This window comes from Toxorhynchites rutilus, chromosome 3 (assembly GCF_029784135.1).
Source record: "Toxorhynchites rutilus septentrionalis strain SRP chromosome 3, ASM2978413v1, whole genome shotgun sequence".
Taxonomy (NCBI): Eukaryota; Metazoa; Arthropoda; class Insecta; order Diptera; family Culicidae; genus Toxorhynchites; species Toxorhynchites rutilus.
The window spans coordinates 134,203,080-134,227,880 of NC_073746.1; the positions used below are offsets into that span (position 1 = coordinate 134,203,080).

At 39.0% G+C, this 24,801-nt stretch overlaps 1 protein-coding gene and 1 long non-coding RNA gene across 3 annotated transcripts in view; one reads left to right on the top strand and one right to left on the bottom strand.

Annotated features, from left to right (window-relative positions):
• Positions 1-24,801, bottom strand: part of LOC129775166 (uncharacterized) — a 366,981-nt gene that overhangs the window by 334,611 nt on the left and 7,569 nt on the right. The window lies entirely within an intron of this gene.
• LOC129775167 (uncharacterized) lies at positions 9,527-10,606 on the top strand. The gene is made up of 3 exons (XR_008742868.1): positions 9,527-9,666; positions 9,728-9,990; positions 10,085-10,606. It is a non-coding gene; the product is annotated as an uncharacterized LOC129775167 (long non-coding RNA).

A 24,801-nucleotide genomic window follows, 5' to 3' on the forward strand; every position in this document is an offset into this window, starting at 1 on the left:
TCAATATTTAAACTTACTTCCCTCCGGGTTCCAGCCCGAATTGGCACATAAAAGCCAAATTACCGTCCGATTTTCCTCCCCAAAGTTGATTTGAATTGGCGCACCATTTCAACCATTCAGCTTTGCTTCAATTTTATTGTTCCAAGGCCGTTTTATTTTGTGGCGTTCGAGCGGGAGCTGCTTTTATTATCTATTACAGACGAAAGCGAAAAATCTACGGCGGAAGAGCTTTTGAGCGCACAAAACTCAAATCGTTTGGTTTAATTCCCTCCCCGTTACGATTCTGGCACAGGCTTGGTTTGAATGGAAGAAATAATTGAAGCCTATGGCATATTTTGAATCGACAGAATTGCCTAGGCATTGTGATTTGTTGTTATTTTCTTTCTGCGTTTCAAAGAAGCAAATCTTTTGAGAGCATGCCATTCAGTTGAACTGCTTACGATCCTTATCGTAGCACGGTTATTGTGAAGAAAACTTTCTAATTACTATAATCATATTTTGGATATTTTCTTCAATGGCAATTAATTACTGTGCCACCCTTCTTCTAGGAGATTGGGATGGTTTCCATTATTTAGTGTTAAGTAATCTTTTTTGTCAAAACATAGATCTATCAAATTTCAATCATGAAGACGACTCCGGTCCTTATTAAAGAGTGTGTCACATCAAATTGCATCACGGAAAAAACGCTCTAGAAATTTAATTTTTAGGAATTATATCTTCAGCTTTCGCTTATAATCAGATAAGAGTGTATAGATCACGTTGGCCATGCTTCACTGTCAATTTTTCGTAAATTTGGAAAAATGTCGTCGAACGAAAAAGAGCGTCGTGAATTAATCCTGTGCATTTCGAGAATCCGGTAAGATCAGAATTAACATCGGGACATCGGTAAGATGCTGGGAATCGTCCAAATCACGGTCAGCAGAGTACTAAAATGATACTTCGAGAACCTAACCATCGACCGGAAGGTGAAGAACGGCAAAAATGGATGCTCCGTCAGTGAAAAAGATCACAAACGCGTAGTTAAGCAGTTTAGACGTGATCCGAGAAGTTCGGTCCGGGATGTCGCCAATAAGCTGAATTTGTCAAGTTCATTCGTCCAGCGGACCAAGCAGCGGGAGGGCCTGCGTACATACAAGGTTCAGAAGGCTCCTAACCGCGACGAAAGGCAAAACATGGTGGGGAAGATGCGAGCCCGGAAGCTGTACACCGAAATGCTGACGAAGCCGCATTGCCTGGTAATGGATGACGAAACCTACGTCAAAGCGGACTTTCGTCAGCTGCCGGGCCTGTTGTTCTTCTCCGCAGAGGACAAATTCAGCGTTCAGTTTGTTTGCCAAAAAGTACATGGTGTGGCAAGCGATCTGCTCTTGCGGAAAGCAGAGCGCCCCCTTCGTGATGACCGGCACGGTAAACGGGCAGGTTTACCTTAAGGAGTGCCTACAGAAGCGCTTACTACCACTATTGAAGCAGCACGAGGGCCCGACCATCATCTGGCCGGATCTCGCTTCGTACCACTATTCAAAGGACGTGTTGGAGTGGTACGAAGCCAACGGGGTCACCTTCGTCCCAAAGGAAATGAACCCGCCCAACGCGCCGGTGCTTCGCCCAATAGAGAAATATTGGGCGATTTTGAAGCCGGCCCTCCGGAAGAACCCAAAAGTTGTCAAATCGGAGGCGGACTTCAAGAGAAAATGGATTACTGTTCAAAAAAAACTACAACCTGACGTTGTACAGAACCTTATGGACGGGGTAAAGAGGAAGGTGCGAGCATACGGGCTTGGGCTCGAAGTATGAATAAAAAGAAAATGCCAAAGTTGTTCAATAGTTTTTATTTTACTGTCTAAAATTTTCAAAAGGATCGGTCTACTGGGCGAATTTCTACAGCGTTTTTTCCGTGATGCAATTTGATGTGACACACCCTTTATTGCCGATAAAGCACAGATGCTATCGGCACAATTTTCCTTCACCATTGCTCGGAATGGGAAAGCGGAGAATGAAAAGGTCAAGTGTCAAGGCATTATTGAAGCAAGTAGAACAAGTGAAATGCTTGTGCGCCATCTACCGCGACATCCGCTGGTGCATTATGGAAATGATGGCATCTTTTTGTTAATTTGCCAATTTATTCTCGAATTGGAGCGCAATGCTGTCATTCGATTGGGATCTGGAACGAAATCGGTGGCGAACATTCGACTCGATTACACATTCAGGTGAACATTGAAAAGTGACACGAATTTTATTCAAATTCTTGTCTTGACTTTCTCGATTTTGAATATCTGGTACACCCACGATTTCATTATTCATCAATGGAATACGTAGTTTGACACTTCAAATAATATAATGAACCAATTTTTCCCCTCAAATCGAAGAGATTTGTACCCCTTATGAATAAATATATTCTCAATTTTCCCGCCATCATCATCAACAACATCCCCGTTCTCCACTGGAGACCTCTTTTTGGGAGCCTCGTCAACCCAAAACACCAACCATCGATCGGTAGGATAGCCGTATTTTCATCGTCTTATTTATTGCATCAAATTCTACTAAAACCAATTTGTAAAAATAATAAATTTGATTTCTCATTTTCTCCCCCCTTTTTTCCAGTAGGCCTGATAGAACGCCAATTCACCACCACCCCATTGGAGTCCATCGAAAGTTTGCGCTGTGGTGGGATTAAAATTTGGAACGATACAATTTTCCACGCCGGGGGTAGGAAAGAGAACGGGAGTCCTTGCTGAGAGAGACGGAACGAATGAAATCGTGCGATGCGACCGAACCGGAACGGAAAAAAATATATAGCAGAATGGCGCAATAAATTTCGAGGTGATAAATAGCCCAAAGTGAGATAAGAAAAAGGAAGCGGATGTATAGGGCCGAAGAGCAGAAGAGCTGGATGAAAAAATTAAACTCGGAAGCCATCGTCAGCAGAATCACGAGGAGTGAGCGTGAAAAATTCGCCATTATAATCTCGATAATCTCGATGATTTATAACCACCGGCTGGAAGCACTGCGGAAACGGACCGGTGGTGGGCGTGGGAGTGAGCCCAAAAAGGATTCATCATTAGTAGCAGTAGTAGAAAGTAGTATGTAGTCGGTGGAATCGGTAGAACCCATTGATCACGACCGACCAGCAAGCAAACAGGTAGGTGGGGAATTAATTAAATTCAACACTTTGTCATCCGAATCTTCGGCTCTGAGGATTGGGATTCGGCAGTATAAATCATTTCCCCCGTTCGCCGACATCCCAAATCTCACGGCTGTGCAAATTGATAGACGTACATACTTAGCCCGTAATTATGTTGCCCTGTTTGAAAACCGTTCCGGCGCGAAAGGCGTTGACACGTTGAATGGATGAGAAACCTGCCTTATCAGGTTCTACTCACAGAGTTATTAGGGGCACGTAACGGCGTTGTTAACAAAGTGTACCCAATGTTTTACACGGGAGAAAACAATATTTATGCTGGGGTAATATATGAACCCATGTTACATGGTGATCCACATGTACAAATAGTTTTGGGGGTTATTCATAATTCAAATTGAACAATCTATCTGTTTTCTTTAAAGGGCCAGGCTGGGTAAGGGAGTAAAAAGTGCCCCCAAACCAAATCACCAGTTCTATGGGAAATATTGTATAGGGTACCAAATAAGACATTTTGACTATTTTTTTGAACCCCTTTCTGATTTACCATAGCATCTATGTTGAAAAACGTACTTTCCAATGTTTTGCACGCATTTTTTTTCAGTGATGTGTGATTTCTTTCAGAATCTTACCGTTTTTTTATTTTTTTTGAATTTTGAGACAGTACTGGTTGGATTTATATTCAAACTAGCTGGCCCGGCAAACTTCGTCCCATCAAAAAAAAAAACATTTTTTTTTGGTATCAATATTTTCAAACATTCACGTTTTCTTACTAAGCGCACGTTCATGGGTCCATTCGCAGAATTGTTCATTGATTAAACTTCTAATCTACCCTTTAAAATCACCTTTTACTAAAAAAATTCCTAGTTCTTCTACCAAAACTCATCATTATAATATCAGATTATTTTCAGACACAATTCTCGTTCAAGATTTTTCAACCACTTGCAAATAACATGTTTCTCCGTTACATGGAATAAATGCTTGATACAGAAAATATGGTAGAATTACGACAGCCTCAAATCGGACAATTCCTTTCTCGAGTTGTACTCCTATCAACACATTCAGCGATCCATTTTTATTCGTATAGATAGAAGAAGATATAGGAGTGCGTTTTATCACATTAAAATCCATTTCCACTTTCGAACAAAGATCAATTTCGCTAGCGCAAACATCAAATGGACTAACAACGCTTGTTACTATGTAATTGTAGAACATATGCGAATTGAATTTTCCGAATTTTTCCATTTTCCTTCAGAGTTTTCCGAAATTTTTTTTTTTTGACATTCTCGGTTGGAATATTTGTGTTATTTTCATTGGACACCCTCTCTATTCCATAGGAAGGAGGGGTGTCATACCATCATAGAATCATTTTTCGTATTCAAAATTCCTCACATTCCAAATTTGGCTTCATTTACTTGATTAGTTCTCGAGTTATGCAGAAGTTTGTGTTTCATTTGTATGACAGAAACATTTATTAAACGTTTCGTGCCCCCTAAAACCTCGAGTTATGCATAAATTTGTGTATCATTTGTGTGGCAGCCTCCCGTTAGAGAGGGGAAGGAGTGTCTAACGTTTATCGATCCCTAAACCCTAAACCTGAACCTCAATACGCCATGTTTGATTTCATTTGCTTGATTAGTTCTCGATTTGTTCAGCCCCTTTAGAGAGAGGGGAGGAGTGTAGATTCATCATAGAAACGTTTCTTGCCTCCTAAAACCTCCACATACCAAATTTGGTTCCGTTTGCTTGATAAGTTCTTGAGTTACGTAGAAATTAATGCTTCATTTGTATAGCATCCCTTACCTCTTTGGGAGGGCTGCCATCAATTTGGTTGAAAATTGTACCACTTAATTTTTACAAGCGTTGTCCGAAACTAACCCCGTCCGAAACTGCCCCCCTCTTTCCCCTATATATGCTAAAGCCAATATGAGCCAATATGAGCGAGCGAGACAGGCGAAACATAGTTGGCCAAATACACGGCTCAGGCAGATAAAAATATCTATTCTCGTTGATGCTTTTCTATTTCCTCTTAGGAAACATTTTCCAACTTCATTTTATGATTAGGTGTAATATCATCACGCTTTTTTACAACAGCACTAGCAACTGTATGGATGGCGTGGTCGTATGAAACATCTTTGCTTTTCAGCCTGCGTTGGTTCGATCCTCATTGACGTCGTATGGGCTTTTTTTTTTAAACTAAATGGCATTATTTCTGCCAAAGATGAAATGTTTTCAGCCAGTTTGGGTGTGGAATGAACATCGGGATCTTTTTTTGCCATTGGAAGCCACCAATCCCAACCCCAAAACGCTAGCGGGATGCTTGGTCAGATAAACATTTAAATGCTCGTCGGACACGTCTTTTACCGGGAGAGAATTTATGTATCAACCGGTTCTAGAGTTTGATACGGGATCGGATCCACCAGTTACCAGATTATTTCGCTTGAGAAAGTTGCAGATTTTCTTACATCGCGCGACTCGTAGCTCCCGGATACGGTTGGTAATCATGTGAGTTTATTCCGTGCCCTCGACTTCGCCCCGCAATATCTCTTTACGATCTTCCATGCCGTAAAGTCGCTGATCCCGTGTTCCTTCACCATTTTCCTCATTGGACGCACTGGATCTTCGTTTTGATGGCAGCGATAACCTTCAGAGTCCCTCAGTTGACCTCGGACGACCTGTAGCCACCTTCGCAGATAGTTGTCATTTCTTTTCTCGGGCTAAGACCCTTTTCAAAGTTCACCGGGACACTCCCGCGGCGAATGAATTGTCTTTTAGTGATATTAGCGCGTAGGACAAATCACGAATACGCTGCCACTTCATCATGGTGCGATTATCAAACTAAAGAAATCGACTTCTTTTACTCGCAGCATATTATGATATGAATTATAGCTTACGTGCATGAAAGGAAAACCAAAGCATTGTATGGACAGGTGGGAACCAGATTTGTACGATGGTGCAAACATTATCACGCATACAGTATTTGCAAAATAGTGATACATTAAAAATTAATATCCGGAGTAATGAAAATCGGATTGATTTTTATAGTTTTTATGTAGTGGGAGATCATTGATTTCGAGCATTGTTTCAAGGCTCGAAGTGGCATCGCAGTGCAACGCTATTCAAGCCGGATGTGATGATGATTTTCTCCAGTAGTGAGAGCTATGGAAAACTGAAGATGAAAATTTTATGTACTGTTTCATTTTTAAATTTCGATAATGTTTGTTCTTGCCGACAATAATTTCGTAATTCTACCTCAACAATACAGGCATGTTTTGGACACCACCACCACTACTTTTTCATGCCAAGAATGACGTTACTGTAATTAAGAATTACAGGACCTATCTGACATTGGATGAAAACGAATGTCAAAGAAACTGACTATTACGAGATATGGCTATTAAATAACGAGACTGGTTACGGAAAAGGGTTATATTTTAAAAATTACGGTACAACGATATGCTCCCCTTCAATATAATCCCCTTGGCTCCTCGCACACCTTTTCATACGTTTACGTTTTTTTTCTATTGTTCGAAGCAGTTCTGAAACTCTTCTTTTGTGATGGCGTTCAAGAGCCGCGTCGCTTTTTTCTTCGCCTCTTCTACGGACTGAAAACGGGTACCTTCCAACACGGATTTGATCTTGGGGAATAGAAAAAAGTCGCATGGAGCTAGATCTGGCGAGTACGGAGCATGTTCGAGCACTGGAATGCCCTTATTGGCTAAATATTGCTTCACCGACAGCGCGTTATGGGCAAATGCGTTGTTGTTCGTGTTTTTGTCACACATGATTTCCGATCCTTACATCTCCTCCTTTTCCTAATGAAAATGTGTCAGCCATCTAAACTCGAGTCGACCGCGAGTAATCGGTTTCCTATTTTATTAACCATAGAATTAATGAAACATGTTAATATATTCTAGTTAAAATATAGTTAAGAGTTTGACTCCTTTAAACTTATGTAACTGAGCCTGTAAAAATAAACGATTTAATTAAAAAAAATTAAAACTGCTGCTCGCAAACTACTAGAGTGACAAGAACGTGTTTTCGTACGTTTAGAGCAGACACTTCAAGCTACCGAACGCACTATTCGTTTTCCCCCCACCCCTCTAAGGCGCCCACCAGGCGCGCAGTCTCGTTATTTAATACCTCGTATATACCTCCAAGAGAACCTGTAACCGACGAAGTAATGTTTATTGCACATGTCATGTGTCCCAAAAATTCTTAATGTGGTTAACAATTAGCAAAAATAGAATGTCGAAATCAGTTTTCTTTCGCCTAAGTAATAGGAGTCATTGACAAAATTTACAGTACCAACTGTCAACCGGAAATTGCCCTTTTTATTCGAAAGTACAAAACAAATGACAATTCAGTCTTGGCCTGGCCTTGTATCATTATTCGAAAAGATTTTTGGAAGAAATGCAGCGTCTCTCAATACCAGGGATACTATCAAATAAGATTAAAAATTGGCATGTGTCGATTGAATCTCTATCTGATCATGAACTTATAACCTTTATTTATAATTCTGATGATCTTCTGATCGAACAATTCAGAGATCCGAGAAAAACAAATTGGGATAGTTATCATTCCAAACTTCAGGAGAAAATTTTAACATCAGTGGAAAGTATTTCTTCCACTGAACAGCTTGAAATAGTTTCATCAGAATTTGAAACCAATATTGAATCCACCTTGGAAGAAACTGTACACTGAAGCAAAAAACTTCAAGTAAGGATGCATTCTGGTGGAACAAAAAGCTTGAAAGGCTTAGAAAATTGTCTAGAAAACTCTTCAACAAAGCAAAATTTACCTCTGATTAGACAGATTGCAAAAACAGTCTAGCAGAATATAACAAAGAAATCCGTAAAACTAAGAGAAGGGATTGGAAGTTCACCTGTGAACAGGTAGAAAGTTCACCTGCTGTAGCAAGACTTCATAAAGCCCTTTCTAAGGATCATACCAACGGACTTGGTAGTTTGAAAAAAGGAAACGGTCAATATACAACCGACTCCCAGGAAACACTTAGTATCATGATGGAAACACACTTCCTATGCTCAATCCAAATGACTTCGCACAGGACGACTCCCAAAGCGTATAATCCAATTAGTCTAACATCTGTTATCTTAAAGATGATGGAAAAGGTCATTGATCTCCATATCAAATCATCATATTTGAACAGGAGACCATTGAACAAATTTCAATTTGCCTACCAAGCAAATAAATCAACTGAAACAGCGCTTCACACGTTAATTTCAAAAATAGAGAAGTCTTTTGATGGTAAAGAAATTTAACTTACAGCATTTCTTGATATTGAGGAAGCATTTGACAATGCATCGTACAACTCTATAAATAAAGCTATGAAAAAATGTAGTTTTGACATGTGCATCTCCAACTGGATACGTGCCATGCTAACCAACCGACTAATAACAGCTAAATTAGGAGGATCTACTCTAACAACGAAACCAACTAGAGGTTGCCCTCGAGGAGGGCAACCTCTAGTTGGTTGCTGTCTCCTCTGTTGTCTCCTCTGTTGTGGTCCCTAAGAGTCCATGATCTTCTTAATAACCTAGCTTATTTAGGATACGAAGTCATTGGTTTCGCTGATGACATGATCATCTTAGTGAGGAGTAAATGTGAGTATACTATTTCCGATAGAACGCAAACAGCCCATAACTATACACTCAAATGGTGCAACTTGGAAGGACTTAGTTTTAATCCTTCAAAAACAGCCATAAGCCATTACCAGAAAAAGAAAGTATAAAATTCCACCTCTTAGATTGGGAGGTGTAAATTGGAGCTTTCAGAACGAACCAAATATTTAGGTGTCATGCTTGACCAAAAACTAAATTGTATTACTGCTCACTCTCGGTCAGACGGACTTCGACAAATCCTCTAGTCCCTGGTCTAGCCACGGGGACTGTTTGAGGCGGGCTTCAACACCTCTTTTGCAGGCTAGCTCGAGCGTGGGATTTGGAGATGCCAAGGTCGGCTCACTTGGACTTTTCTCGAAAACACAAAGTTGAATCCAACTATTCTTTTTAGTTCACTATCTTTCTTTTTATTTCTAGTCACTTACAAGTTTGTGTTGTGTGTGATCGTCGGCCGGCCGGTTTCGCTGGTCCTCTGGTCCTCGTCGTTTCCCTGGCGGAGCTGCGATTTGTCGTGAGAATCAAGTGATTGTACTCACACAAAGATAATCAACAAATTTTGTACTACGATTATCTTTGGTGACCATCCCAAAGTCAGTCCAATAGTGTGAGAAGAGTATTATCACAACACTAACACATGGTGAACTTCTACTTGACAGTAGAAATCCGAGCTCCTTGGTGAGTGTCCTGTCGCTGAAATGTCAGAATAGTGCGACACTCAAAAGTCTAGCTGATGGTTTGGTGCAAGGTGCTATACTATAGGTGGACCGCAATGTCAAAATTGCTGTTCGGCCATTGCTCGTGAAAAAACAAATTTGTTTACAAAACATATCATATCTTTTGGTGACAAATGCATTCGTCGGCAAAATAGCTGCTCGCGCTTTACTGTAGGTAGGTAATTTTCTGGATTTTTTCGTATAACAATTTCTCATAATTGCTTCTACTTTTTCAGATATCTACAATCAGCGGTCGAATTAAAAACAGTGCAGAAGGATGTTTTGAGTATGTTTTAGCTTCTAGCCGCGCAATCAATGCTTTTTTTCCAAGCAAGATGTACTTCTGTTTGGATCCTATCGGCGGGGAAAAAAGTACTTACGGCGACGGTGACAAGAAATAGCGCTGATTGCGAGATTACCAGATCCAGAAGATCCGGAAGGGCTGTTACAAGTAATTGGTTTTGCTAGAGCAAAAGGAGGTTGACAATGATTGCAACAGGTTCGTGTTTATTTTTCAAATTAGTGGACTTTTGTGTTGCTAATATATTACAGGTGAAATAAACTCTTGGAATCACGACTATCGATCACGCCAGAAGATCCGGAAAGAGTTGTTGAAAGTAATTGGCCACAGAAAAGTATCCATTTATGAAGTCTATCTCCATCTCGGGGGAAAGTGTGGTAAACAATGTCCGGGTTGTTTTTCGTTATGCGGACCTTGTTTCCGCATCCTTTTACTGCACAATAATACGGCATCTGAAGAAAATAAGATATTCACAATATAATTTTGGCATGATAGAGAACCGCGAGATGAACGATTATCTGTGGAGGAGTTGGACAACAGATTTCTTAGACTTATAGCACTTTAATCACACTCACAAGCTCTTCAACTCCTCACTGTCCCCCAAAACTATTGAATAATATGTAATATAAATACCTTATTGCAGCTCTAGTACACTATTTTTCACGAATATATATTTGCTTATTTCTTTCTTCAGTTGTTTTCCTCAGCGAGTTGATATGAAACCATAACGACACAACCAAACAAAAAGTAAACAATGCAGAAAGCTACGTCTCGCAACTCGTCTCACGTATTGTCATGAAAGTGTCAAGAACGAAACACCTATAGTTTAGCATCTTGGTTTGGTGTTTGGCGATATTCACAACATTCGCCTCTTTGTGTTCGTTCTTCGTGACTAGGGATGCCAGATGTGAATATACAGTTTCATTTTAAATACAATTTGAAGAATATTGTGTTTTCAGGCATGTATTTTCTTTTCAACTTTTCAGACGGCCTTAACGTTTTTAGCGGCACTTCGCCGACTCTACGTAGTAATACACGTGTCATTTGTATTAGTACTTGTGGAATAACAAGTCTTGCGTATTCCCTCTTTTCCGGCTCCCGATCGGGTTTGAAATTAGCAAAATGATGTATTTAGTAACCCGTTCGACTTCGATTTTTTTTACCAAATTTGTTTCTCATCATTGCAAGGATACTAAATCTGCAGACATGTTCGCAATTTTACTGATATTTAATGTCCTGTCTATCCTGTTGCAAACTTATATTTTCAGTTGCAGACTGTAGGGATATGGTATTTCTTCTCTTTATGACTTGATTCCCTGCGCTTAAAACCCCTTTTTTTCAAACATTACTTTGCTATAATCGCGGTTTCAAAAGTATCTGCATCTCAGATTTCATCAACATTTCAGATTTTTGTCGAAGATTTTCAAAAAAATGAATGAATGAAATAATAAACTTCACAACGCCCTCGAACCGGAAGGTGGAAATCAGTACCATCAGCAGTAATTACCACATCGAGTTGAATTCATCCGTTGCCGGGATATATGACAGGGTGGTCGTGTCGGATTTCATCAATCAAATTGATCCCAGCGGGTAGAGTGGATATGAGACTCGTCTTGTCCGTGGTGGATTAGCTGACCAATGATACCCAGGATGCGCTAAGAAGAACCATTGAAAAGTATGTGTCTAGGTGCAGATTGATTTTGTGCGCCAATTCTACTTCGTGGGTTATTCCCGCGGTGAGAAGTCGTTGCTTGGGAATAAGAGGGCCGGCTCTATCTTAGGAGGATATTCTTAAAATTTTGAATGTAATATTGTGGAGGCGATCTGGCGTAGTGGTAACATCCATGCCTCTCACGCTAAAGGTCACGAGTTCAATTCTCACTCCCGACATTCTTCCAAAAATGGAAGTAAAAGTGACGAACCAGCCAAATTGAGCTGAAAATCACTATAATACAGATATAAAAAAAAAAAAATGTAATATTGTCATTTGTTTGTTTCTTGAATATAACAACACTATTTGCATTTCAGCACATTCCTTTGGAGATAAGAATTACGCTATCCTCATGCTGGAAGCTTGCAAGGTACAACAGTAACCGTTCACGGTCAACTAAGAAGTACCGGAAATTGACTGGCAAATATTCCATCGAAAAACCGCCAATCAGATTGTCCTCGAACAAAGTCCCCAGAAGCTGGAGGGGGTGAGCGAACGGCTATACGAGCTGCTATTTCAAGGCGTTCTATCGAAGGTTATAATCTGTGGATTGGTACCGAATCTGGTTAAAAATTGCGATATGAGTCTGAAGACGCAAACATTGAATTTTGCCGGGCATTATGAACACTGGCTGCAGCAAGGAAGCAAACATATATTCCATCTGGACGTGTTCGTGGCGCAGTTTCTAACACTGTATAAGAAGTTTCTCAATAAAGCCTCAATGGAAGTGGATGATTTTTGAGCGATTCTTTGAGATCGCAATTTTCTTTCATTTTATAAGAAAATGAAATTTTTGTATTCATCTCACGTTTATTAACTAAACTAAAAACCATAATATTTTTTATTATAAATGTTTGTTCATTTTAACTGCAAGAAATAAATACTCGAATACTGAGAGACAATTGTTCGAATGAATCGAATATTTAAAAATGGCCCCACGATTAATCGATAATCGAATAAACGAAAAATTTAGACATCACTAACAACAACAACAACTTCTACTTCAACAAACAAATCTAAACCAAGGAAAGTGAAGTGGAAGGTAAAAAGTAATGTCAGAATTGCCGTTCGGACGTATCCCGTAAGTTTGAATTTATTTACATAGATGGTATCCAAACAACACTAAACATTGGCTACAGTTTCGTCGGCACAGTTAATTGCCGTTATGAACCAGCACAAAAAACAAAGCTGCAAATTATGTACCATGTCGGTACCACGATCAAAGCATTCCCTGAATAAATCATATTACATTAGCCGAGCCAGCTGGCGGAAGCATATGCATAAAGGTTACTAGGTTACTATTTTCAACGACAACTGTTTATTTATTATACTGCTTCAAATACCTTCGACGAAATCAAATGTAACCATACCAACGTAATTAATAACATAAACAAATCCAAACCTTTCGTCTTGCCATTCCTCATAGATCTTTTCTAAATAGTGTAAATTACGAGCCACCTGTTAACTCCACCTTCTTGATCTAAACAACCGTCGCGATTGTCAAAAATGATTGGAACTGTCTGATCACTCACATTTCTGCTACCATCATACGCCACAACCACCGCTCTCGTAACGTAAAGTTGTAAACAGAGCGATCGGCAGTGAGAGGCATTGGAACCTGAGAGAGAGGAGCCAGCTCACGTTTGTTGTGATCACTCTTATGTCAACGCGAACCAGTCACGATGAACCAAGGGGAAATATTGAAATATGTAGAGAATTTCAACATGAAATTTTTTGGCAAGACATTTTGTGTAAAAATAATTTTGACGTCGGACTACATCTTTCATTTGTATACTGAAATATAAGTTCAAAGCTTCAAAAACGAGAGTGTTACATTGGAGAAACAGGATTTTGAGCAATAAAACCGCTTCGCCGATTGAAAGAAATGGTATGATAACCGCTTCATTCGAAATATAAAATGTCTACGCGTTATAAGTGTGTTACTTATTGATACAAAAACTTGTTTCAATAGCTCAAAAATTGTTTCGAAAGCAAGCTATTGAAATCACAAAAATCTGTATATAAGCAGGTGCCAGCTCGGAAATCCACTCAATTGTAATTTAGTTACTGCTGCAAAAAAAAATTGCTGCTGTGAAGGAGGCGACCAGTAAGAAGAAAGCTGCTGCTACTGCTGGTGTGGCTGCCCGAAGAAAAAGTCAAACAAATCCTTAAAAAACACTGCATGCAAGCCGAAAACGCCGAAGCCATAGAAATCTGCAGCAGCTTCGAAAAAAAATACCATCGCCACACATAACGCACAACACGAGAGAAAACCAGATAGTGTTTTCAGCAAATCAAATCCAGTTCTTTTCAGAGAGAGTTTATCAAATATTGCGGTCAAATACATTTTTTTTGTATTTTCTCCGATAAACGCGATCAACGTAATATTACAATGTATCTTGAGAAAGACAATTCATTCCTGCTCGACACTCGCACAAACAATGTTTACTCATCAATGTCACAAACGGGAAGTGGGTGTTGTGAGGGAGGGCAGAGTGAGCGCAACATTTATGTAGACTGATTGGGAGCGACAGATATGTTGTCTATGGGAAATTGTATACAAATTATATCACACATAAAAGGGAGAAAGAATCTTGACCCTTTTAGTTTTTTGGACAAGACTAATTGGTTCACCTTCACTATCGGTCAATTCAATTGGATCTTCAGTGATACTATTGCCTTGATAAGCTACATGCATGTCAAATTTAGAATTTGTATATGAATGGTCCATCAGTGATGGGCAAGAATAGCATGGTAAATATGACGAGAGACTGGTAGGATAATTCTCATCTTCATCCGAATCGTGATCACTACCTGTTAAAAATGCAGACACAGCATCCGTTTTAGTCAACCTATTATTATTTCCATCGGACATAAACAAAATCCCCTCAAAATGCACCAGAGAGAAATCAATGTTAACTCTTTTCATTGGAAGATTAGCACTTATTTAATATATTCCACATACGCTGCATATTCAAATTGCATCATATACAATCATCGCCCACATTGCAAAAATCGATTCATTGAGCTTACAGCAATAGGTCAACCTGGAACCAGTAAAAGAATGAAAGAATGAAAGAATTCGCGAAAACTGAACGAACGATCGGAAAAAGTCACAAATGAGCCAAAAACACCCATAAATTCACACAAGATCTCCTCCGACAAACAAATCATAAAAATCAGTTTGCTTCTTATTTGTTTTCTTATTGTTTTAGAAATCATCGAAATATTTCATTAGGACAACTATATCGAAATTATCAAAGTGAAAAAAACTTGTTTGAATGGGCCGATGTTGCTGGCAGCCATGATGTGGGCTTACCTGGTACATCTTTTATTATTTCCTACATGATCAGTGTTCAAATTTTGTACCCCCCATATATTTCTGTTAGACGCAGTCCTACGTCAAAAATCAAATCGGGGATAAAAACGCACAAATGTCCTCACAAACAAAGGTTCACGTCAAGTTTGAATACTTTTCTCGTAAATGAATGACAACAACTTGCTTGATTGAAATTGTCAGATTGGAATTTTCTTGATGAGAATGCGTAAAAAGAATAAGAAGAAAACAAACTATCTGTCATTCAGCTGGCTCCTCTCTCTCAGATTGGAACCGATGGATCTAGAATTGGTAAATCTATGGGAGCTGGGATTTCTGGCCCAGGAATCGACATGTCAATTCCGATGGGGCAGTGGCCTACAGTTTTTCAAGCTGAAATACAGGCTATTTTAACATGTACAAATATTTGTTTGGCTAGAAAATACAGATATGCCAATATCTGTATCTTCTCAGATAGCCAAGCAGCTCTTAATGCAGTTATAGCATACACATGTCATTCAAAGCTAGTTTGGGAATGTATTCTATCCTTAAAACAACTAGCTGCTACTAACGAAGTTAATCTAAATATACTGGGTTCCTGGCCACTGCGGTATAGAAGGTATAGAATGAAAAAGTCGATCTCTTAGCAAAATTAGGATCATCAACTAAATTCGTCGGGCCTGAGCCATTTTGTGGATTATCTTCATCATGCATGAAATCTGAGCTCAGAACCTGGAATATATCAATGATTGAAGCCAACTGGAGGGTTCTATCAACACCAAGACAATCCAAATTTTTTATTACACCTTGTAACAGACCTACTTAGCTTGAATGAGGCAGATCTGAGTACATTAACCGGTCTATTGACCGGACACTGTCCGAGTAGGTATCACAGTAAAAAAATCGGAAAACTGGAAGATGGTAACTGTCGTTTCTGCAATTCCGAAGCTGAAACTACGGAACATTTACTGTGTCAGTGCAGTACACTAATTCAGCGAAAACTGCGGACATTCTTATGCCTAACGAGATTTGGTCTGCTGAAGCAAAAAAAAAAAGGATTCGTGGGGGATATGCAAAGTCCTGGTGCGACTATCACTTATTCCCTGAGTGATGGAACGAACTGGCACTGTATATATAGGAAACTGGAGTGCACTACAATAGATCAAACTAATGGTCGCAGTGGTACAATGCTCCTTCAGAAGAAGAAGAAGACCAGGGATACCTAAGAACTCAAACCCCCTAATTTACCTCAATTACGTCCAAATGAAAATTTTTGGGCGAATTTTAACAACTGTACTACAAATGACTACAAAATGCGAAGAAGGAACTAATCCCTCAATTTTATTTTTCATCTACCATGGCTGAAGTGCTATTTACCGTCGTAAAAATGCCATGAGGAATATCAAAGAGCTTTTATGAAGACCTCGAAACTTCCATTTGAGTATAAACTTTTTGAAGATAATCTTGATTTTTGATTCTCTGCTTGATTCTCTTTGAAAGTGACGATTGGAAACATCACTTCAGTGTGAATCATGAAACAGTCAACATTGCTCAATAATAATCCACATTTACGGTGCGACCTTCAATTTTTTCGATGGTACCACTATACAAAAATGCTGACAAAATCGCAAGTTTCTGTAGGAGTAACGGTGATACTTGAAACACTTGGCGGTTTGACCCACATCGGCACCGTAATTTTTTCGTTGACATAGCCATTCAGTTAGAAATATGTCTCGACTGATAAAAACATTTGAAGTAAAAACGACAAATGAATATTTTTAATCAGGATAGTTTTCTGACTCTTCTAGAGTCCAATCTGCGAGCTCTCGATGCAATCGATGATTCATATTAAATAGCCTGACTGAACACAAGTGACTGTCAACGTTAGATTTATAGAATCCAAAATGGCCGCTATGAGCTATCGAAATCCTATCATCGCTTTTGGTAAGCACTGTACTATCTGAAGTTCTATCGTTGTGGACAATTTCATCGCTTGAGTCCCATCATTTTCGTGCTGCGCGGGTGATAATGGTACATTACATTCTTATCTGTACCAGTCTAACACCCAGACCCAAATGGTATTATAGCGTGCTCTAAAACAAGATATAATCTGAAGTACGCAGACACCATTTGTTTCAGTACTTTTACAGTCACAGACGCCTGCTTTTTATAGATAAAGTTTGCAGAAAGCAAATATAAATCAAGAACATAGCACCTTTCTCGGGCCCGAAATGTGGAAGATAAAATCCACAGATTCTGCCACTCACGTGGCTGATAGTGCAATCACCTGATGAATACCAGTGTACAATAGAACCATTAATACCATCTCCACATTCTCACGCCAGGGAGCTTCATCATTGACAACATACTGTCAGTGTGCACGAGATGAGAGACGCGTACAAACCAGATGGGGGCCTTTGTGCATCATTGAAAACACCGCATCACCGCACCCTCAATATTATAGGCGAGGATCATTGCTTTATTACAATGGTGAACCGCAATTCACGTCTTGCTACACTTCGTGTTTAGATAGCACTTGAAGGTGGTCTCGATGGTGGAATAGTTGCTTGTGCACAACAATCATTCTACATTTTGTTTTTATTATTCTGATCCGCCCTCGGTTCCGCAGGTTGTTTATCTGGTGGCTGCACCTCAGCTCATTATACATCCACCTATTGGACTGAAGGCAACAGCTCGCCTACCGATGTAAAAAAAAATTACTGGAACCGTTTCACTGCTAGCATTTTCTTATCGTTATTATTTTTATCGTTCGAGTTCTCAGTCTGCTATCATTGTTATGGCGAGCAGAAACCCCGCTTTGCTGCCGCATTTGGTAACCTTCGACGAAGTCAAGAGATGCCTCCGAAAGCTCGCTGGTCGATGCGGTTCGTGTTGGATGTGGTCATTACTTTTTGCCACGGAATGTGCAAACGTGGCGTTGCTGTGCACGAACGTGGTGCAAATATGTGGGTTATGTTAAGATTTCCCCATTAATACTCGAGTGGGTATAAATTTCCGGTTAGGGCGGATGGGAAGATCCCACTCTGCCGTGTGTCGATAGTGGTCGAGAATGTGGTGAAAAATCCTTCGGGTCCATTTCATCCCACCGAGGCTTCAAACACGGTCTTTCGTTGGTTGTGAATATTTTTTTCGAAAAATGATTGACATTTTTCGGAAGCTAATAGTTATTTTCAATATATTATGTGTCATTAGGTGTCATTATTATAATCTGATCCATCCACAATGTGTTCATATGTTAGTTTTTTTAAATTAATAATATTAAATATTTTTTAACTAATAAAAAGTTCTTCAAGTTTCTCGAGAAGATTATTATTATTGCTACTGGTAGTGTGCAGGCGGCAAACCCGGCATTAGCCGGGGGCGCTGGCCCTTTGGGGCGCCAAAATCCATGAATTTTCAATTGCAATTTTTCCCCCGTATTGTATTTCATCTTTCAATTGAGTAAAAAAATATCCATCATGAGTAGTTGCTTCTGTACGTACATGAAACCAATAACCTCTCTTTGATTTTCGCAAAATTGAAACAACCAACCCTTTTAATTTTTTGCTACGTATGCCTGGGCGTCCCTACATGCTATGCGTTGTTTTACAGCTATTGCTTAACCCTTTCGCTACGAGCGTCTTCTATAGACGACATCCGCGCGACGACCTATGTTTACCAGCGCGATGTGCATACTTTTCGGCGCAGTGCTCCGTACAGCGGTAGCACTCCGGCCGAGCACACTGCCGTATTGAAAGGGTTAAGGGCGGGTCCCTTTTTGGAAGGTCGAAAAAAAAAGATATTTCGTGATTTTTTTCCGGATATTGGGAATATAGTGAGTGGGTATTTTGGTTATTGTTTAATGTACGAATAATGATCATTACGCTGTTGACAGCTGGATGCGTAGATGCTGTTTGAAAATTGGTACCTTGGTATCGGTTCTAAAGCAACGGGGTGTCGCAGAACGAATTCCAATGGATATTTTGAAAGTTTAGGACAATACCTAAAGCATCACATAGGAGTTTTTAAAAATCCGAAAAAATGCCAAAATTGTGCGCATTTTTGTTTAAAATGAGTTATTTTTCATGTAAAATCGGTTTTTGAAAGCTTATAAAAAACTGTTAAAAAATTAAAAATCAGAAAACGGCTATGTAACGCTTCAGATAATCCATTTTTACATGCTGAAAACAAATTTCAGTTAAATCGGTCGAGTTAATCCTGAGGCATCGATTCCCCAGCTGAAAAAGCATGGTTTCCAGAAAAAAAACGCGTTTAAAAATTCGTACAGCAATACTATATCCCTTGAGATGACCTCATCTTTTTGGCTGTAACTTTCTAACGAAATCAAATATCGAAGAATCATTTTAGTACAACATTTCTGAGGGCTATCCAACCCCGGGTTCCCCCCTTAAGCTGCATTATAAGAACGCATACTGTGCATACAGTTGGAACAGCGTGGAGAAGCTACAGCGCAGGAGTGGCCAAAGCGTAGACCTTATAGCTTTTCATAGTCGCCCGCCTGTCCGATATTTACACGTTACTAAACCCGTCATGTACAAAAGGAGTCGTTCCCAAAAAAATATTAAAATAAAAAGAAACTATCGTTGGCTCCAAACGAATGTTTTGCAGAGTTTGTTTTCTCGAGTTTTCTCGAGATCGAATTCGAAGTCGAAAACAGCCACAAATGCATCATTTGAAATAAATGAAATTTTATTAAAGCATACGAAGCCTTTTCATGACGATGAAAAGACTTTTATTGCATCAGGAGAATTATTGTTTGATCATTGTAACAATGAATCTAAAATAATTGCTTTGATTAAAAAAAGTCACTGTCAAGAAACACAGTTATATGTAGAACAGAAGCTAAAAATTGAAATTTGAATTAGATGCTGATAGAAAGTATTGATGACTTCCGGTTGCATTCTTTCAACTCGACGAATCCACTGATTCCACATAGTTGTGTGTATCTAAAAGGATGTGTTTGCAGCATATGTCTAATAAAGATGTATTTCAACAATTTTTATCAATGAAGGAAAAAAACGACATATACAGGGTTTTCCAACTTTAAATTCCGAAAGTAAATTGAAATAAACACGCTTAGAATTCGAATTTCGATGAAACTTTTATTTCAAATTAAAGTTTGGTTTATGCCATTATGTGTGAAATACAACATCATTCAAATGTCCACCTAGGGCTTCCTCGCACAACTTGATCCGGAACAGGTAATTTTCGATGACTTTTCGGCACATATGGGGAGGTATCTCGGTCATAACTTCACGAATGTTGTCTTTCAAATGTTCAAGAGTTTGCGGAGAGTTGGTATAGACACGGTCTTTCGCATAACCCCACAAAAAAAAGTCTAGCGGGTTCAAATCGCATGATCTGGACGGCCAATTGGCATCACCAAAACGCGAAATTATGCGTCCCTCAAATTTCGTTCGCAATATGGCCATGTTCGGTCGTGTTGTGTGGCACGTTGCGCCGTCCTGCTGAAACCACATGTCATCCGTATCCATATCTTCAATTTGTGGCAAAAAAAATCGGTCAACATGCGGCCATAGCGCTCACCATTCACAGTTACCGTCTCGCCGTCCTCATTTTCAAAGAAATACGGCCCGATGACTCCACCAGACCATAATGCGCACCAAACAGTGACTTTTGGCGGATGCAATGGCCTCTCAACAATCACGTGTGGATTTTCTGAGCCCCATATATGGAAATTTTGGGTGTTCACATAGCCTCCGAGCTCGAAATGTGCCTCATCGCTGAAGAAAATTTGATGCGAAAATTCAGCATTTTGCTGCTGTTGTTCGTTCACCCAATCGACGTATACCCGACGCATTCCATGGTCACCACGCTCTAATTTTTGTACCAGTTGGACTTTATATGGATGTAGGTGCAAGTCCAAATGCAAAATTCGCCACAATTATGTGTTTGACAAGCCCAATTGCTGAGCACGCCATGGAATCGAAACATTCGGGTCATCCTCCACACTGGCAGCAATAGAAGCAATATTTTCGGCCGAACGCACAATACGATGATGCACAGCACAGCAAAATCCGTCCGTAATGCTCGAAAAACATTTGCCGGTTTTTCATCATTTTTATAGTATAATTTAACAAAATTAACACGTTGTGCGATGCTAAAACGATCCATATTGTAAAATGGCAGACATTCAACTAACGATATGACGCTTTGGTTGACAGCTATGTCAAACGGTTGTCAGCGCAGGGCTGTATACTTTCGGAAGCCCGAAATGGAAAACCCTGTACAACTCGTTCAAGTCCTTCATCACTAAAGCATGATTTCCAATACAAAAATTGGTATCGAATACGACTTATGAAGCTCGGTTGGAAGTCACAATGGATTTATGAATCATTGCAAAATTGATGATAACATTCCAAATTTTATCAACTACCATTGTATACATCAGCAAATAAATAAAAAATATTGAAATCCGATGAGCAATTCGGCACTTAAAATAGTTAATATAGTTAGTTGAAATAAATGCAAATTCGGGGCAAGAGAATTGTGGATCAAAAATCAGAGAATTATCATTACACCCCGATGTGCCAAGTTTCAAACAAAAATTAATGGCAACTGCCAATAAATCATATCCTCAATAAGAAGGTGCATGATTTCGTTTTTCTTTGTGTCATCATAGCGAATCAAAATGAATAAAATTTGAAACATCAAGAAAAAACAACTGAAAACGCTCTGAAAAGCACAATTTAGGAGACGAGATTTGAAGCAATTCGAAAATATTGCGACTAAATCAGCAGATTAAAACACATGAATGCGATCGTTATGTAGATTAAATTTCTTTGTTACGAAATAAGTTCGACAGAAGATTTGAAGATATTTCAAAAATAATATAATTCATAATATAATTCATATAATTTCCATTCAATGATGGAATCAACATAGAAGAAATGTCAATGAAATTAAAAAGCAATGATGATCTCTGATCAATGAAATCTTCAATTTTCATGGCGATATATTTTTAAAATCAAGAGAGGGGAAACTCTTGATTTCAAAAGTATTTCAAGTTCAAAAATATATTTACTGTACTTATTGGAATTTACTTTGCGAGGAAGTGTGTTGTTGATAACTTTTTTCGGATATACTTATACCCGAAAACAATATTTTCTACTATGAATACAATCGAAACAAAACATCGCTCTCGTTTGATAGATCACTATTTGGCAGACTGCTTGCAAATGAATTTGAGTGCATTTTCAGTTTCAGTACTGAAAGTAAGGTCAAAGTAAACGATTAAATTTCACTGATGTAAGTAAAGATTGTCCTCTGAAAAAAACACAACACTTTCTTTTGTGTATATTTTTTATTGCATGGGTAAAAATTGATGAAAATTTAGATAAAACAAGTTTAGAGTATAATGTTTACATGAGCTACATTTCGTCACAATCTGTCAAGTGGTTATCGAGATGGATTTCAAGCAAGAAGTGCTTCGACAAAAAATTATGGGCACCGTCGTGGATAATCCAGGCCCGTCGTACAGGTGAATCGCGAAACAATTGGGAATCGACCATTTGACCGTGTCCCGTGTGATGCAATCGTTCAATTGTGACCCAGACGATCCAGCGGCGAGCTGGCAGCGCACGAAAAACCAAGACGACCTATTCCGTGAAAGTGAGGAAGGTGAGGAAGGTTACTTTAAGCGCAACCCGGACCTTTCGATTCAGAGCGTGGCCAATAAGGTCAATTCTTCCATCTGGTTCGTCCAGCAGACAATGAAGCGGGTCAGACTTCATGTCTTCATGGAAAAGAAGGCGCCTAAACGAACCGATAAACAGAATACGGTGACCGAATCCGTGCCAGGAAGCTGTACCGCGAGTGGTTGGTGCTGCCAAAATGCATCGTAATGGACTACGGGACTTACGTTGAAGCGGACGCCAAGTAGATCGCCGGTCTGAAGTTTTTCGTCGGCAAATCTTCCCGGAGTCTCGGAAAAACTCCAAAGAAAAAGTTCGACAAAATTTCCAAGAAATACTTGGTGGCTATCTGTAGGTGCGACAAATTCAGCAAGCCGTACATAATGACCGGCACCATCAAAGGCCAAATATACAAAGAAAAATGTTGTCCTTCCACTGGTCCCAGGAAGTTGACACTCTGTTTTGACAGGATATGGCATCGTATAATTACGCGAAACCGGTGATGGAGTGGTACGCAGCCAACGGTGTTGTTTTTGTGCCGAAGAAGTCAAATCCGCCAAACTTGCCAGAACCTCGCTCAACAGAGAAATTCTGGGAGATTATAAAGGGGAAGCTCCGAAAAACAGGGTAGGTCTTCAAAAACGACCAGGATTTGAAGAATGAATGGATGAAAGTGTGTGAGAAAGATGGCGCAAGTATTGCACAGGATTTGATGGGTAGCGTTAAGTCCATAGTGCGAGTAATTAGTCTATGAGACTAATTACTTTTTTTTATTTTCACATTGGGGTAATCATTTGCACTTTAGGGTGGTTCGTAAATCAATTTTCCCTTTTTTCCAAAAATGACATTTTCCAAAATTCATAACTTATGAAGTACTAGACCGATTCAGACGATCGATGTATCAAATTTTGTTTCAATAGTTTACATGGTTGAATATAAACCGCACTATTTTTTCTAACTTCTTGAAAGCTGAGTTCTTTTACATAACATTTCCAAAAATCAGAGATGTGTTTTTTTTCATTTTTCAGTTTTGAGCTCAATGAAAATATATCACAGGTAAACTAATTTTATTCCGATCCTGTAGTGAGAAATCATAAGATTGTCTTTTGAATATATTGAATATAAACAAAATGGATATCGATGGGGAGTCCCTTATCACACGAAAAAGATGGATTATCTAAATCCAATCTAATGAGTTTATGAAATACAATCAGGGTTGCCACATTTAATTTTGTAAAATTTTCTGAAAAAAAATCTATATATCTGTATTCTTAGCAAAAAATCTGTATAAAAAATCTGTATCGAAAAATTAAGGAAAAAAATGAAGGTTTATTAAATTTTTGAATTATTTTTTTCTTATTTATGGGTTGTTGAAGTCTTATCCATGCAACAAAATGAATCATAAAAAGGTTTTATTCTAATCATCTGATGATGTTTATACATACGTATACATACGTTTTGTTGAAATTTGCTTTCAAATTTTTCGTCAATTTCATCCTTAAAGCTCCTCCCTGAGCCGATACATAGTTTTTCGCTGTCAAAATTTAGTCTGTAATTGTGGGGGGCAACCGATTTCCGGACTTTGTTTTGGTGGCATTGTAAAGTCGTTGCGTTGCGTTTAACTTTTTTTTAATCGAGGAATCTATGCGCTGTAATAAATTCAATATTTGAAATTGAATTTTAAAAAAATCTGTAAATTCTGTATTTTTGCTGAAAATTTGTAATTCTGTATATACAGATTCTGTATCTGAAATTTGTCCAAAAATCTGCAAAATACAGAATATTCTGTAGAAGTGACAACCCTGGATACAATAGAAATAATCGTAATTGATGCATGTTTCTACGTATAACATGATAGTCTACACCCAAAGTATTACATTAAATGAGCTGAAAAATAGAATAAGATGTACTGCACCCCAATACATGTATATCATTTGTATAATATATATGCTAGAGCCAATATGCGCTAGCGAAACAGAAGACACATTCAAATGAAAGCATATGCTTTTCGTATAGTTTGCCAAATACACGACCCAGACAAAGAAAGATACAATCTCGTTCATGTTCTTCTGTATCCTCTTAGAAAACACTTTCCAACTTGATGTTATGATGAGGTGTAATGTTCCCCCTTATTCAACGCGGCGAATGACGTGAGATAGCAAAGTTTCTCGCTTCATTGTGGAAGCTACCTTACTTTTCAACATCTTTTTGCTACCCGAGTCGATAACATATGAGGACACGACTTCAAATCTCACCTAGTGACAAACTATAGTCACGCCATTATCCTACGGGAATGCAGTGACTTG